This window comes from Saimiri boliviensis, chromosome 1 (assembly GCF_048565385.1).
Source record: "Saimiri boliviensis isolate mSaiBol1 chromosome 1, mSaiBol1.pri, whole genome shotgun sequence".
Classification (NCBI taxonomy): Eukaryota; Metazoa; Chordata; class Mammalia; order Primates; family Cebidae; genus Saimiri; species Saimiri boliviensis.
The window spans coordinates 211,433,593-211,447,630 of NC_133449.1; the positions used below are offsets into that span (position 1 = coordinate 211,433,593).

The 14,038-nt window shown below is 37.3% G+C and overlaps 1 long non-coding RNA gene across 1 annotated transcript in view; it reads left to right on the forward strand.

Moving 5' to 3' along the window:
* The window catches only part of LOC141583451 (uncharacterized), a 62,277-nt gene that overhangs the window by 24,044 nt on the left and 24,195 nt on the right, over nucleotides 1–14,038 (forward strand). Inside the window, exon 5 of the long non-coding RNA XR_012516063.1 lies at nucleotides 11,273–11,280. This is a non-coding gene — a long non-coding RNA (uncharacterized LOC141583451). The remainder of the gene's footprint in view (nucleotides 1–11,272; nucleotides 11,281–14,038) is intronic.

Consider the following 14,038-nt stretch of genomic DNA (forward strand, 5'->3'; position numbering starts at 1 on the left):
AAAGACAAAGTTTTCAAAATCTAGAAAAGACATCCCCTCCACATTTGCCTGAAAAATATAGATTAAGATTTTTCCCTACAATGAGAATATAAGAGTTTGGGAACTCCCAAATTTCTCCCATTATGGAAAGCTTGCATTTCTCTTTGGAGCACTTCCTTTCAGGCCCATGTCCTAGGTGACCTCTCTTCCTAGGCCTGCTTATGCTGACCGCTGAGTTTTCCTTTTTTTCAATTGAGTTAGACTTAAGATTATGTGTGGTCACCTGATTGAGCTATCTGACTCTGCAACTAAGTTCCCATATTCATTCCTAAATGTCCTTCAGTAGCAAACAGTCCTGAGACCTGAGACATGTGAGGTGAAGTTTGGTGGCCTTGTAGCTTTCAAGTAACAGTATTTCCAGCTGCCACACTGAACCAGCCCAGTGTCCAGGATACTCCATTTTCAAATTCCCTAATGTGGTCAAATTGTGTAGTATCTGTAAATGTTTGTTTTTACATCTGTCATATGGAGAGAACAATACTTACTTCATGGGGTTACTGGAATGCTGTTAGTCCATACCTACAGAGAATCTTTATATTCTATAGCTGCTTTAGATGCAGAATATGCAATGGCTTTTAAGAACAAGTTTTCTAGCACCACCTACTGCTTTGTATGACTTTTACATTGGGCTGCCAACTGAAATAATGTTGCAGTTTTCTCCCCATTGAATTTAACATCATGGTATTTAAAAACTAACTGAATTGCATCTGATATGATACAACTTTTAGAGCAACACCCCTCAACCTTTAATGTTCATACAAATCTCCTGGGCATTTTATTAAATGTAAGTTTTGATTCAGTAAAGTCAAAGGTGGGGCCCAAGATTCTACATTTCTTTCAAGCTTCCAGATGATAGTGATGCTATGGATTACATTTTGCCTATCAAGGCTTTAGAAAACTGGCTCTCGATGTTGTCTGAATGTTAAAGTCACTTGGGGGGCTTTCAAAACTCTCAATACCCAGGCTAAATGCCAAAGCAATTAAATTGAAATCCTACACTCCCTGCCTTCCTAACTTACTTCCCTTTCTTATTAATTCAGGAAATATATATCAAGTGTCTACTATCTACTAAATACTGTATAAATAATAGTGACTAATAAAAAAAGATTGCTTTCACAAAAATAGAAAAGTAGTTTCAAGAAGAAAATTGAGTGTATATTCAGAAATGTGCCAATATCCTAAAAGTTACCTTGGGTTGATAAGAATCCTCATACAGAGTGCTTACTTTATACCAGGCACATTGCCTAGACCAGTTTATTTCATTTTGAGAAAGATAATATTTCACCATTTTGAGATGAGGTTCAGAAAAAGTTGTTTGAGATCAAACATCTGGAAGGAGACAGATGTGGAAGTGAGAATTATGCCTCTCTTAGTTTAAACACATGGACACAGGGAGGGGAATATCCATACTGTGGCCTGTCGGGGGGTGGGGAACCTGGGGAGGGATAGCATTAGGAGAAATACCTAATGTAGATGACAGGGTGATGGAATATGTAACAAACTTGCACGTTCTGCACATGTACCCCAGAACTTAGAATATAATTTTAAAAAATAAAAAAGCTCTTTTCCTTCTACCACATCTATTCTCAGGTGTTCCCCCACGCTTCCTATATAAAGACTGTACATCTGTAGTATGGGCTCAAGTCATTGGATACATTTAAATACTATTTAGGAGGGCATGTAATTTTTATTTCAAACACACACTTTCAAGAGCTATAAGCTATTTTTCATTTACTGAATTTCAAAAAGGTCTGATTTATTTATAATTGATTATGCTAGTCAGAGTAGGTTAACTGCTATTAAAATTACATCAAAAATATCACTAGTTTAATGCACCATCATCCACACAACTGTCTTTAGGTGTTCTTTGTCTTGGCAGCTATCCTTGTAGTAGTGACTAAGGTAGGCAGGCTCTTGTGACTCGCCTTCCCCTAGGTCATTTGAGTTCTCTCTGAGGCAGATGGCTAAAGTGCATGGAGGATCTCACAGAGGAGATTTGGTGGGAGGTAACTGTGAGTCATGCATTGCTTCCACCCACATCCCAATGGCTAAAATGCACATGCATGGCTCTACCTAACTGCAAAAAAGCCTGGATAATGTAGTCTACCTGGGTACCAAAATGAAAAAGGGAAAAAGATATTTTTCAACTAAAATAAAATATAAAATACAGATATAACTGTTCAGTTCACATGTGTGGAACAACACTTGCCATGACTTTTTCTTTCTGTTACTATTTCTGGTCTTTTTAAAATTACTCATTAATATCTTCCAGATTAGATACTACCACTTAAAGTCATTGACAAGGAAAGGGGAAAAGCACCTCTGACCACACCTGCTTTAATTGCTTTGTTTCTGGGACTGTAAGTTTAGTGAAACCACACCATCCCCTCGCTCTTTAGCAAAATTCTATGCATGCTATTCTTTACCACAGTAAGATATATCTTTATATTTCTTCATTCCATTCTCCTCATTTTATGCTAGAAACACAAAAAGACTGAACTCAAATGTCAAGGTAGCAGAAACAAGATATCAGATTAACTTTGATTCAGGTGCTCTTAAAGAATAATACATTCTATGATGAGCATTTAAATTTTTTATATGTGTATCTATTTTGGACCCCTTTTTAATTGACTGTTTTTTGAAGGCACTTTTTAAAATTTTAATATATAAGCTGTCAGTTATCTTGCAGCTTTTCAAATTCATTAAATTTTTCCTACATCAGGAAAAAAATCTTCAAACCTTACTATCCCTTTAACACATCTTACCAATAACTACTGACCATTTAAGAGGGAAAAGATACTGGAATGGGCTGTCTACAGATAGCAACAGCAGGAATAATCAGAGAACAGTAGGCAAAATCAGAATGGGTTTAAGTGAGCTGGAAGCAAGTGAGCCCAGTACAGATCTCCTGATTAATATTCTAAGCTAGAACTACAAAGCCTTAAATCTGGAGGCTCTGCTCTATTTACATCGGCCGATTATAAACCCCATGCCTTTTAGTGATCATTAAATCTTGTTTCAGGTTTGCTCTGGTTTTCCAAGGCAGTTCCTCCAAATCAGATAGCCTCTAGGATTTGGTAAAACCTCACGGTGCTCATCCTGGAAAGCAGCACCACTTTATAATATAGGCCATCTGGAGTGGTTTTCCCCAAGCCTCTGAATAAGGCAGTCAATGTATGTGACAATTTGGTCAACACCCTGTCAGCAATAAATTGCTGTATCCATATGGTTTCTTATGCCCAGTTTACATTGCGCTTAAGCCAGGCTTTGAATCCTTTCCAGTTCCAACCACATGAGAGTAAATGCATTAACATACACATGAAAGAGATCTGTTTTCACTTTGTCCACTTCCATTAAGATTGGAAAACCCGTAATCTTCCCATTCAAGAGCTCATTTGGTAAATGAATGATGACTGTGGACCATGTCGTTTGGATAAATGTATAATTTTCCTTTTACTTGCTTAAATCTCTACATGCACTCCATCTATTATTATTTTTGAAATATATTGAGAACAGTAAATACAGTCATGCATATCACATAATGATGTTTTGGTCAACAAAAATTCATATATGTGATGGTCACCCCATAATATTATTTCCAAGCTGAAAAATTTCAAATGTCTAGTGATGTCATAGCTATTGTAATGTCACAGCATAATGTGTTACTAACATATTTGTGGTGCTGATGTAAAAAAATCTACTGCATTGCCAGTTTTATGAAAGTCTAGCATATATGATTATGTATAGTATAAAATACTTGATAATGATAATAAATGTTATTGGTTTATTAATTTATGACATTATATTTTAATCATTATTTTATTTATTATTTATGTTTATTTATTTACATTTTTTAAGATGGGGTCTTTCTCTGTTACCCTGGCTGGAGTGCAGTGGTATGATCCTGGCTCACTGCAGCCTTGAATTCCTGGGTTTGAATGATTCTTCTGCCTCAGCCTCCTGAGTAGTTGAGACTACAGGCATGCACCATGATGCACACCTAATTTAGTTATGTATTTATTTGTTTTGGCAGCAACTGGCTCTCCCTATGTTGTCCAGGCTGGTCTCAAATTGTTGGCCTCCAGCTATTCTCCTACCTCAGCTTACTTTTACTTATAAAAAAGCAAGTTAATTGTAAAAAAGGCTTGGACAGATCCTTCATGAGGTATTTCAGAAGAAGACATTGTTACTATGGAAGATGAAAGCTTCGTGCCTTTTATCATCCTTGAAGACCTTCTGGTGGGACAAGATGTTGAGGTGGGAGATAGTGATATTGATCTTCCTGACAATATGTAGGCCTAGGCCAATATGTATTCTTGCATATTGGTTATTTTTTTTCAGTTTTAATTCTTTTAAGTTATTTTTTAAGTAAAAAAAAAGAAAAAGCCTAAAAAATAAGGATATTAAAAAAATTTATATACAGCTGTACAATGTGTTGGTGCCTGAAGCTAAGTGTTATTGCAAAAGAGACAAAAGGTTTACAAAAATTAAAATGTTTACAAAGTTGAAAAGTTACAGTAATATAAATTTAATTCATTATTGAAGAAATAAATGTTTTTTGAAAAAGAATTGGTGTTAGCTAAATGTACAATGTTTATGTCTATAGCAGTGTACAATAATGTTCTAGGCCTTCATACTCACCTCTCACTGACTAAGACCCAGAGCAGCTTCCAGTTTTGCAAGCTCCATTCATGATAAGTACCCTATACAGATTTACCATTTTCAAAACCTTTTATATTATGTTTTTTCTCTACCTTTTCTATGTTTAGATATGATTAAGTACACAAATACTAACACTGTGTTATAATTGCCTACAGTATTAAGTACAGCAATATGCTGTACAGGTTTGTAGTTTAGAAGCAAGAGGCTACGTCATATAGCCTAGGTGTGTCATAGGCTATACCATTCAGGTTTGTGTAAGTACATTCTGTGATGTTTGTGCAATGAAAACGATGAGTTCGTGCCCTTTGTAGGGACATGGATGAACCTGGAACCATCATTCTCAGCAAACTGATGCAAGAGCAGAAAATCAAACACCACATGCTCTCACTCATAGGTGGGTGTTGAAAATGAGAACACATGGACACAAGGAGGGGAGCACTACACACTGGGGTCTGTTGGGGGGAAATAGGGAAGGGACAGTGGGGGGGTGGGGAGTTGAGGAGAGATAGCATGGGGAGAAATGCCAGATATAGGTGATGGGGAGGAAGACAGCAAATCACACTGCCACGTGTGTACCTATGCAACAATCTTGCATGTTCTTCACATGGACCCCAAAACCTAAAATGCAATAAAATAAAAAAATTTTAAAAATATTCTAACAATGTGTTTCATAAAATACCCTTACAGTTAGGTTATCCCTGACTATAATAGCTATCTATTTTAAGAACTACCATGGACATCTAGGCAGCTGGTGCTGTATGATGAATAAGAGCCTGGAATTACAGCCTTAGCAGACCTGGGTTCTGAGTCCAGTTCTGCCATCTAGGAGCTTTATTATCTACTGATGATTTAACCTCTCTGTGAAGTGAAGTGATATGAGAGTAAGACCTCCCTCGGAGTATGTGGAAAGATGAAGTGTAATGATACATGTTATTTTAGTTCATTTTTCTGCTACTATCACAGAATACCACAGACTGGGAAATTTATAAAGAAAAGAGGTTTATTTGCCTCATGGTCTGCAGGCTACAACATTTAAGAACACGTGCTGGCATCTTGAGAGGATCAACCCAGCAAAAGAGATCTTGCTTTTGTAACAAAGCCACTCACACAATAACAAACCCACTTCCTCAGTGATGTGATTAATCCATTCATGAGAGTAGAGCCTTCATAACCTAATCACTTTTATAAGCCCCACCTCTTAATACTGTTACAAAGACAGCTGTATTTCAAAATGAATTTTGGAGGGGAGATTTAAACCACAGCACATGGGAAGCATTCAGTCCAATGAATGGCTGCTGGCCACTGTTCATCATAGCTATTATTAACATCACCATGTTCCGGCACCAAACAAAAGGCCTTGCTTTCATTCTCTACTGTCACACACCCTAGAAAGTGAGGTTTTAAACACTGTATCATAGAGGAAGAAATGGAAACTCAGAGTTGTGCTACATAGGTATGATGTAGAAGAGCTACTCAAGAAAAGTCATGCCATTTTCAGGCTGCTTTCCCCTAATGTAGGATGTGTTGAATGACAACTCTGAGGATGTGAAACATGATTTTCCAAAATAACTACTGACCTAATATATAAGTTGAAAGTAACAAAGCAAAAATGAACTGACACCTTTTTTTTTTTTTTTTTTTTTTTTTTTTTTTTTGTAGCTAGCTATCTTGTTTGGAATATCTGCGCTATCTCCATTACGCAGAGAGAGGAGAAGATGCTGTTATCAGAAAGGAAAAGAGATAGTGCTGTTCTCACCTTCTAATGACTTTCCTGTGATTGGTGAACATTAAATAATGAAGAAAATATCAATACAAATTGTGAAAGGTTATTCATTTATTTACTTACACATTAACTTACTAATTCATTGAGCATTTATTGAGCACCTACTTGTCAAAAAATACATTGAAAAAAATGGATATGGTGATAAAAACCCTATAATTTTTATCTTGGAGAAACTCATAGTCTAATTTAATATAGAATTATAAAAGCTGTATGTGAATTTCCTTCTTATTTGTATTTTTTAATTTTTTTTTTAATGAGACTGATGCTGGCAAAATTTAATGTGATAAGGAAATGCAGGGCAAAGTTATAGGCATGGGCTTGGGAGTTAATCAGACATTGGGTTGAGTCCCTGATCAATTCCATACTAATAGTGTGACCAAAACATAGTTTTTTTTTAAATCTGTACAACCAGAATATTAATTCTTAAATTAGAAGATTTTTTTAAAATTTATTTTTGGTTCTGGGGCACATATGCAGGATGTGCAGGTTTGTTCCATAGGTAAACGTGTGCCATGGTGGCTGCTGCACCTATCAACCCATCACCTAGGTATTAAGCCAGCATGCATTAGCTATTTTTTCTAACGCTCTCTCTCTCTCCACCCTACCCCTCAACAGGATCCAGTATGTGTTGTTTTACTCCCTGTGTCCATGTGTTCTCATTGTTCAGCTCCCACTTGAGAGAGCTGAACATGAGAACAAGTGGTGTTTGGTTTTCTGTTTCTGCATTAGTTTTCTGAGGACAAGGGCTTCCAGCTCCATCCATATCCCTACAAAGGACATGATCTTGTTTCTTTTTGTGGTTGCATAGTATTTCATGGGATATATGTACCACATTTCCTTTATCCACTCTATCATTGAGGGTATTTGGGTTGATTCCATGTCTTTCCTATTGTAAACAATGATGCATTGAACATACACATGCATGTATTTTTGTAATAGAATGGTTTGGATTCTTTTGGGTATATACCCAGTAATGGGATTGCTGGATCAAATGGTATTCCTGGTTCTAGATCTTTGAGGAATCGCAAGACTGTCTTCCACAATGGTTGAACTAATTTACATTCCCACCAGCAGTATAAAAGTTCTCCTATTTCTCCACAACCTCGTCAGCATTGTTATTTCTTGACTTTTTAATAATCGCCATTCGGACTGGCATGAGATGATATCTCAAGGTTTTAATTTTTGTTTCTTTAATGATCAGTGATGTTAAGCTTTTTTTTTTTTTCTGTTTGTTGGCTGCATGAATATCTTCTTTTGAGAAATGTCTGTTTATGTATTTTGCCCACTTCTTAATGGGGTTGTTTTTTAACCTGTAAATTTGTTTAAGTTCCTTGCAGATTATGGATATTAGACCTTTGTCAGATGGATAGATTGCAAAAATAGTCTCCCATTCTATAGGTTACCTGCTCACTCTGATAATAGTTTATTTTGCTGTGCAGAAGTTCTGTAGTTTAATTAGACCCCATTTGTCAACTTTTGCATTTGGCGATTTTTGTCATGAAATCTTTGCCCATGTCTATATTCTGAATGATATTGCCAAGATTTTCTTCTAGGGAGTATAGTTTTGGGTTTTACACTTAAGTCTTTAATCCATTTTGAGTTACTTTTTATATATGGTTTAAGGAATGGGTTCAGTTTCAATTTTCTCCATATGGCTAGCCATTTATTAAATAGGGAATCATTTCCCCATTGCTTGTTTTTGTCAAGTTTGTTGAAAATCAGATGGTTATAGATGTGCAGTCTTATTTCTGAGTTCTTTACTCTTTTATTCTTCTATGTGTCTGTTTTTGTATTAGTATCATGCTGTTTTGGTTAATACAGCCTTGTTTGAAGTTGGGTAGTGTAATGCCTCCAGCTTTTTTCTTTTTGCTTAAGATCATCTTGGCTGTACAAGCTTTTCTGGTTTCATATGAACTTTAAAATAGTTTCTTCTAATTCTGTGAAGAATGTCAATGGTAGTTTAATGGGAATAGCATTGAATCTATAAATTACTTTGAACAGTATGGCCATTTTCCAATACTGATTCTTCCTATCGATGAGGATGGAATGCTTTTTCATTTGTTTGTGTCCTCTCTGATTTTCTTGAGCAATGGTTTGTAATTCTCCTTGAAGAGGTCCTTTACTTCTTTTGTTGGCTTTCTAAGATATTTTATTCTCTTTGTAGGATTGGTGAATGGGAGTTTATTCTTGATTTGCTTCTTTAGTTATCTGTTGTTGGTGTATAGCAGGTGTCCCCAAACTATGGCCCGCGGGCCGCATGTGACCCCCTGAGGCCATTTATCTGGCCCCCCGCTGCACTTCAGGAAGTGGCACCTCTTTCATTGGTGGTCAGTGAGAGGAACACAGTATGTGGCGGCCCTCCAACAGTCTGAGGGACAGTAAACTGGCCCCCTGTGTAAAAAGTCTGGGGACGCCTGGTGTATAGGAATGCTTTTGACTTTTGCCTACTGATCTTGTATCCTAAGACTTTGTGAAGTTGCTTAGAAATTTAAAAAACTCTTGGGCTAAGAATATTGGGTTTTCCAGATACAGGATCATGTCATTTGCAAACAAAGACAATTTGACTTCCTCTCTTTCTATTTGAATGCCTTTTCTTTCTTTCTCTTGCTTGATTGCCCTGGCCAGAACTTCCAATACTATGTTGAATAGGAGTGGTCAGAGAGGGCATTCTTGTCTTCTGCTGGTTTTTAAAAGGAATGCTTCCAGGTTTTACTCATTCAGTATGATATTGGCTGTGGGTTTATCATAAATGACTCTTCTTATCTTGAAGTATGTTCCCTCAATACCTGGTTCATTGAGAGTTATTAACATGAAGGGATGTTGAATTATATTGAAGGCCTTTTCTGCATCTATTGAGATAATCATGTGGCTTTTGTCTTTAGTTCTGTTTATGTAATAAATTACATTTATTTATTTGCATATATTGAACAAGCCTTGCATTCCAGGGAAAAAGCCAGCTTGATTGTGGTGGATAAGCTTTTTGCTGTGCTGCTGGATTTGGTTTGCCAGTATTTTATTGAGAATTTTTGCATTGATGTTCATCAGAGATATTGGCCTGAAGTTTTCTCTTTTTTTGTTGTGTCTCTGCCAGGTTTTGGTATCAGGATGATTCTGTCCTCATAAAATGAGCTAGGGAGTATTCCCTTCTTTTCAATTTTTTAGAATAGTTTCAGAAAAAAGGATACCAGCTTCTCTTTGTACCTCCGGTAGAATTCAGCTGTAAATCCACCTGGACCTGTGGATTTTTTTTTTTTTTTTTTGGTAGGCAATTTATTACTGTCTCAATTTCAGAACTTGATATTGGTCTATTCAGGGATTCAACTTCTTCCTGGATCAGTTTTGGGAAGATTTATATGTCAGGAATTTATCCATTACTTCCAGATTTTCTAGTTTATTTGCATAGAGTTGTTTATAGTATTCTCTGAAGGTTGTTTGTATTTCTGTGGGGTCAGTGGTGATATCCCCTTTATGTTTTTTTGTTCTGTGTATTTGATTCTTCTCTCTTTTCCTCTTTATTAGTCCAGCTAGTGGTCTATTTCATTCATTTTTTAAAAAAAAAAAAGCTCCAGAATTTGTTTATATTTTTGAAGGTTTTTTCATGTCTCTATCTCTCAGTTCCACTCAGAGTTTCCTTATTTCTTGTCTTCTGCTAGCCCTGGGGTTTGTTTGCTCTTGGTTCTCTCATTCCTTTAGTTATGATGATGTTGCAATGTTGACTTGAGATCTTTCTACCTTTTTGATGTGGGCATTTAGTGCTATAAATTCCTCTGAACACTATTTTAGCTGCATTCCAGAGACTGGTACATTGTTTCTTTGTTCTCTGTACCAATTTTTCTTTTCCATATTTAGTGCTTCCTTCAAGAGCTCTTGTAAGGCAGGTCTAGTGGTGATGAATTACCTTAGCATTCGCTTGTCTGAAAAGAATTGTATTTCTCCTTTGCTGATGTAGCTTAGTTTGGCTAGATATGAGATTCTAGGTTGGAAATCATTTTCTTTAAGAATGATGAATATTGGCCTCCAATCTCTTCTGGCTTGTAGGGTTTCTGCTTGGAGATCTGTTGTTAATCTGATGGGCTTCTCTTTATAGGTAACCTGGTTTTTCTCTCTGTGTGCCTCTAACATTTTTTCTTTCATTTTGACCTTGGAGAATCTGATGATCATGTGTCTTGTGGTTGATCTTCTTGTGGAGTATTTTACTGGAGTTCTCTGAATTTTCTGAATTTGAATGTTAGTCTGTCTTTTTTGGTTGGGGGAGTTCTCCTGGATGATATCTTGAAGTATGTTTTCCAGTTTGGTTTTATTCTCCCTGTTTCTTTCAGGTATCCCAATCAGTCATTAAGTTTGGTCTTTGTACATCATCCCATAGTTATCAAAGGTTTTGTTCATTCTTTTTCATTTTTTTTTTCTCTAAGCTTGTCTGCCTGCCTCATTTCAGCAAGATTAGTCTTTAAGCTCTTATATGCTTTTTTCCACCTGGTCTATTTGGCTATTGATATTTATGTTTGCAATGTGAAGTTCTCATGTTGTGTTTTTCAGCTCCATCAGGTCATTTGCATATCTCTCAAAACTTTTTATTCTTGTTAACAACTACTGTAATGTTTTCTCATGGTTCTTAGCATGTTTGAATGGGCTAGAACATACTCTTTTAGCTCAGTGAAGTTCTTTATTACCCATCTTCTGAAGCCTACTTTTCTCAATGCACCCATCTCAGCCTCAGCCCACTTCTCTACCCTTGCTGGAAAGGTTTTGCAATAATTTTGAGGAAAAGAGTTACTCTGGCTTTTTGAGTTTTTAGAGTTTTTATGTTGATTCTTTCTCATCTTCATGAGTTTATGTACTTTTGATTTTTGAGGCTGCTGACCTTTGGGGTTTTTGTAGGGTCTTTTTTGTTGATGTTGTTGTTGCTTTCTGTTTGTTTTTCATAGCAGTGAGGTCCATCTTCCATAAGGCTGCTGCAGTTTGCTGGGGGTCCACTCAAGACCTTATTCACCTGGGTCCCTCCTATACCTGGAAGTATCACCAGTGGAGGCTGCAGCACAGCAAAGATGACAGCCTGATCCTTTCTCTAGGATCTCTGTGTCAAAGGGGCACCAACCTGATGCCGGCCAGAACACTCCTGCGGGAGGTGTCTGGAGACTCCTGGTGGGAGGTCTAACCCAGTCAGGAGGAAGAGAATCAGAGACCTGCTTAAATAAGCAGGCTGGCTGCTTCTTGGTAGAGCAGATGTGCTGTGCTAGGGATAATCCCCTCATCTGGGCTGCCCTAACTTTCCAGAGCTGGCAGGCATAAAAGACTAAGACTGCTGATTCATGATACTGTGGCTGCCTTTCCTCCTAGGAGTTCCTCTCAGAGAGATCAGAGTTCTGTCTATAAACCCTTGGCTGCAGATGCTGAGAATCCTGCAGGGAGGCCCTGCCCAGTGAGGAGAAATGGGTCAGGGTGCCACTGAAAGAAGTGTTGCCATGAACTGTCATAGCCTCTATGCTGCACTGTGGGGAATTCCTCCCAGTCCAAACTGCCCAGTCTTGCTGGCACTGGCAGCAGGAGAATATGGCTGTCTGGAGCCACAGTGATGGCAGCTACCCATCCCCGACCCCGAATTCAGTCTTCTTAAGCAATCTCCAGCCTGCTGCGTTGGCCGGCAGGAATTCCAAGCCAGTGAGTTTTAGCTTGTGGGGTTCTGTGGGAGTGGGGCCTACTGAGCAAGGCTGCTTGGCTCCCTGGCTTCAGCCCCATTCCATGGGAGTGGATGGTTCTTCTGCCTCACCGGAGTTCCTAGAGCCAGAGTATGAAAAATCTTCTGTGTCTCAGTGCGTGCCTGAGTAGCCACCCACCTGAGCAGACACTATGAGTCTGCACAGCTGTGTGCTTGGGAACCCAAGGCCCTTGTGGCATGGGAGACCTCCTTATCCCTAGGTTGCAGAGATCCATAGGAAAAACATGGTTTTTGGGGTGGAGTAGCAAAATCCCTAACCACCCTGGGGGAGGGAGCTCCTTTTGCCCCTTGCAGCTTACAAATGGGGCCTCCCTCCACACTGCTTTTCCTCACTTTCTGTGGGTGCACACCAATCACCTAGTCAGTCCCAGTGAGAGAACCCGCGTACCTCAGTTAAAGATGCAGAATTCACTGGCTGTTTTCATTCTACAGTGGGAGCCGCAGACTAAAGCTGTTTCTATTTGACTCTCTTGGCTGTTCTTCGGTGAGTTTCTTTCTTTTTAAGGCAATGGCAATTTGAAAGTCTGTCTTCTTGAAGAAACGTGTTCGAAATGACAAAAATATGACCCTTCAAAGTGAATATCTTCCTTAAAATTTGTTAAGAATTCATTAACTATCTCTGTCAGAATATGATTCAGATAATTATGTTGTATCCTTTCTCTAAAGACATTAAATTTAATGTAGAACTGTATTTTCATACATTGAGTCCTTAGGTGGAAGTTTTAAGAAGCAACTGTCCTATGGGTCTTATTTATTCTTGATTATTGAGATTAAGAATATGGGCCTTGTGGTTCAACAATTTGGAATTGAAACCTGCTTCTGCCATTTACTAGCTGTGTAATTTTGAGAAAATTACTTGAAATATAAACATAATTAATATTGCCTATTTTCTAGTGTTATGAGGATTAAACCATAAGCACTGAATAATGATAGATATTATTAATTATTACTGTTACATTAGCCAAATCACTTACTATAAAAATGTAAAAATGTCCAGGGGAACTCAAGAAAATAAGCAACCTCAAATGGTCCATATGCTTTTTGGAAACGCACTAACTATAGAATTCAATTAAAGAATATCTATATATTGTAGATTACATAAAACCAAATGTAACCCAAAATGTGCTTTTATTTTGCTATCAAAAATAATCAAGTATTGAATAATTTTACAGATAACTTTATAAAATTTATTCCAACTTAGTTCAACAATAATTTATTGGTTATCTAATCTACATAAGAAATTATATGATAGGTTGGAGCAGAGATAAACACAGATAAGCCCTGATCTGCCCCCTCAAACTGCTTAGAATTCAGGAAGAAGAGGAAAAATGGATTTCCGCAAGTTGCTTTACTAGAGAAAATAATAGTATGTCACAAAACAGAGAATGAGAAGAAGCTAAGGAGATTTAAAGACAGGAGAGAGAGATACATCTTGGAATTCGATCCTCAGTGTTTGGTTATTTGGTTCCTGAGGCAGTTTGCACCAGCTGGAAGAGTTCTGAATGTGTAATGAGTATTGCTGTCTTGGTTCTAGCCTTGGTCCTACCAAAAGAGAGCTTTGCAGCCCAAAGCAAATTTGCTTACCCTCTAGGAATTCACTTTCTCACTTACAGAACAAGTGACTTCCCAGGATAGGTATAATGACAACATTTTTAAAACATTAATATGAAAATGTTTTAAAATATGTCACAGAATTTTTTTTTTAAAAAAAGAACAACAAAATCAAGATACAGTTTTATCATTTTTAAGAAACAAAAGATTTTTTTCTTTGGGAATTTTGAATTTATTTATTACTACATGTTTTATTATTAAAAGGGAATATTTTATTATAGGTCTTT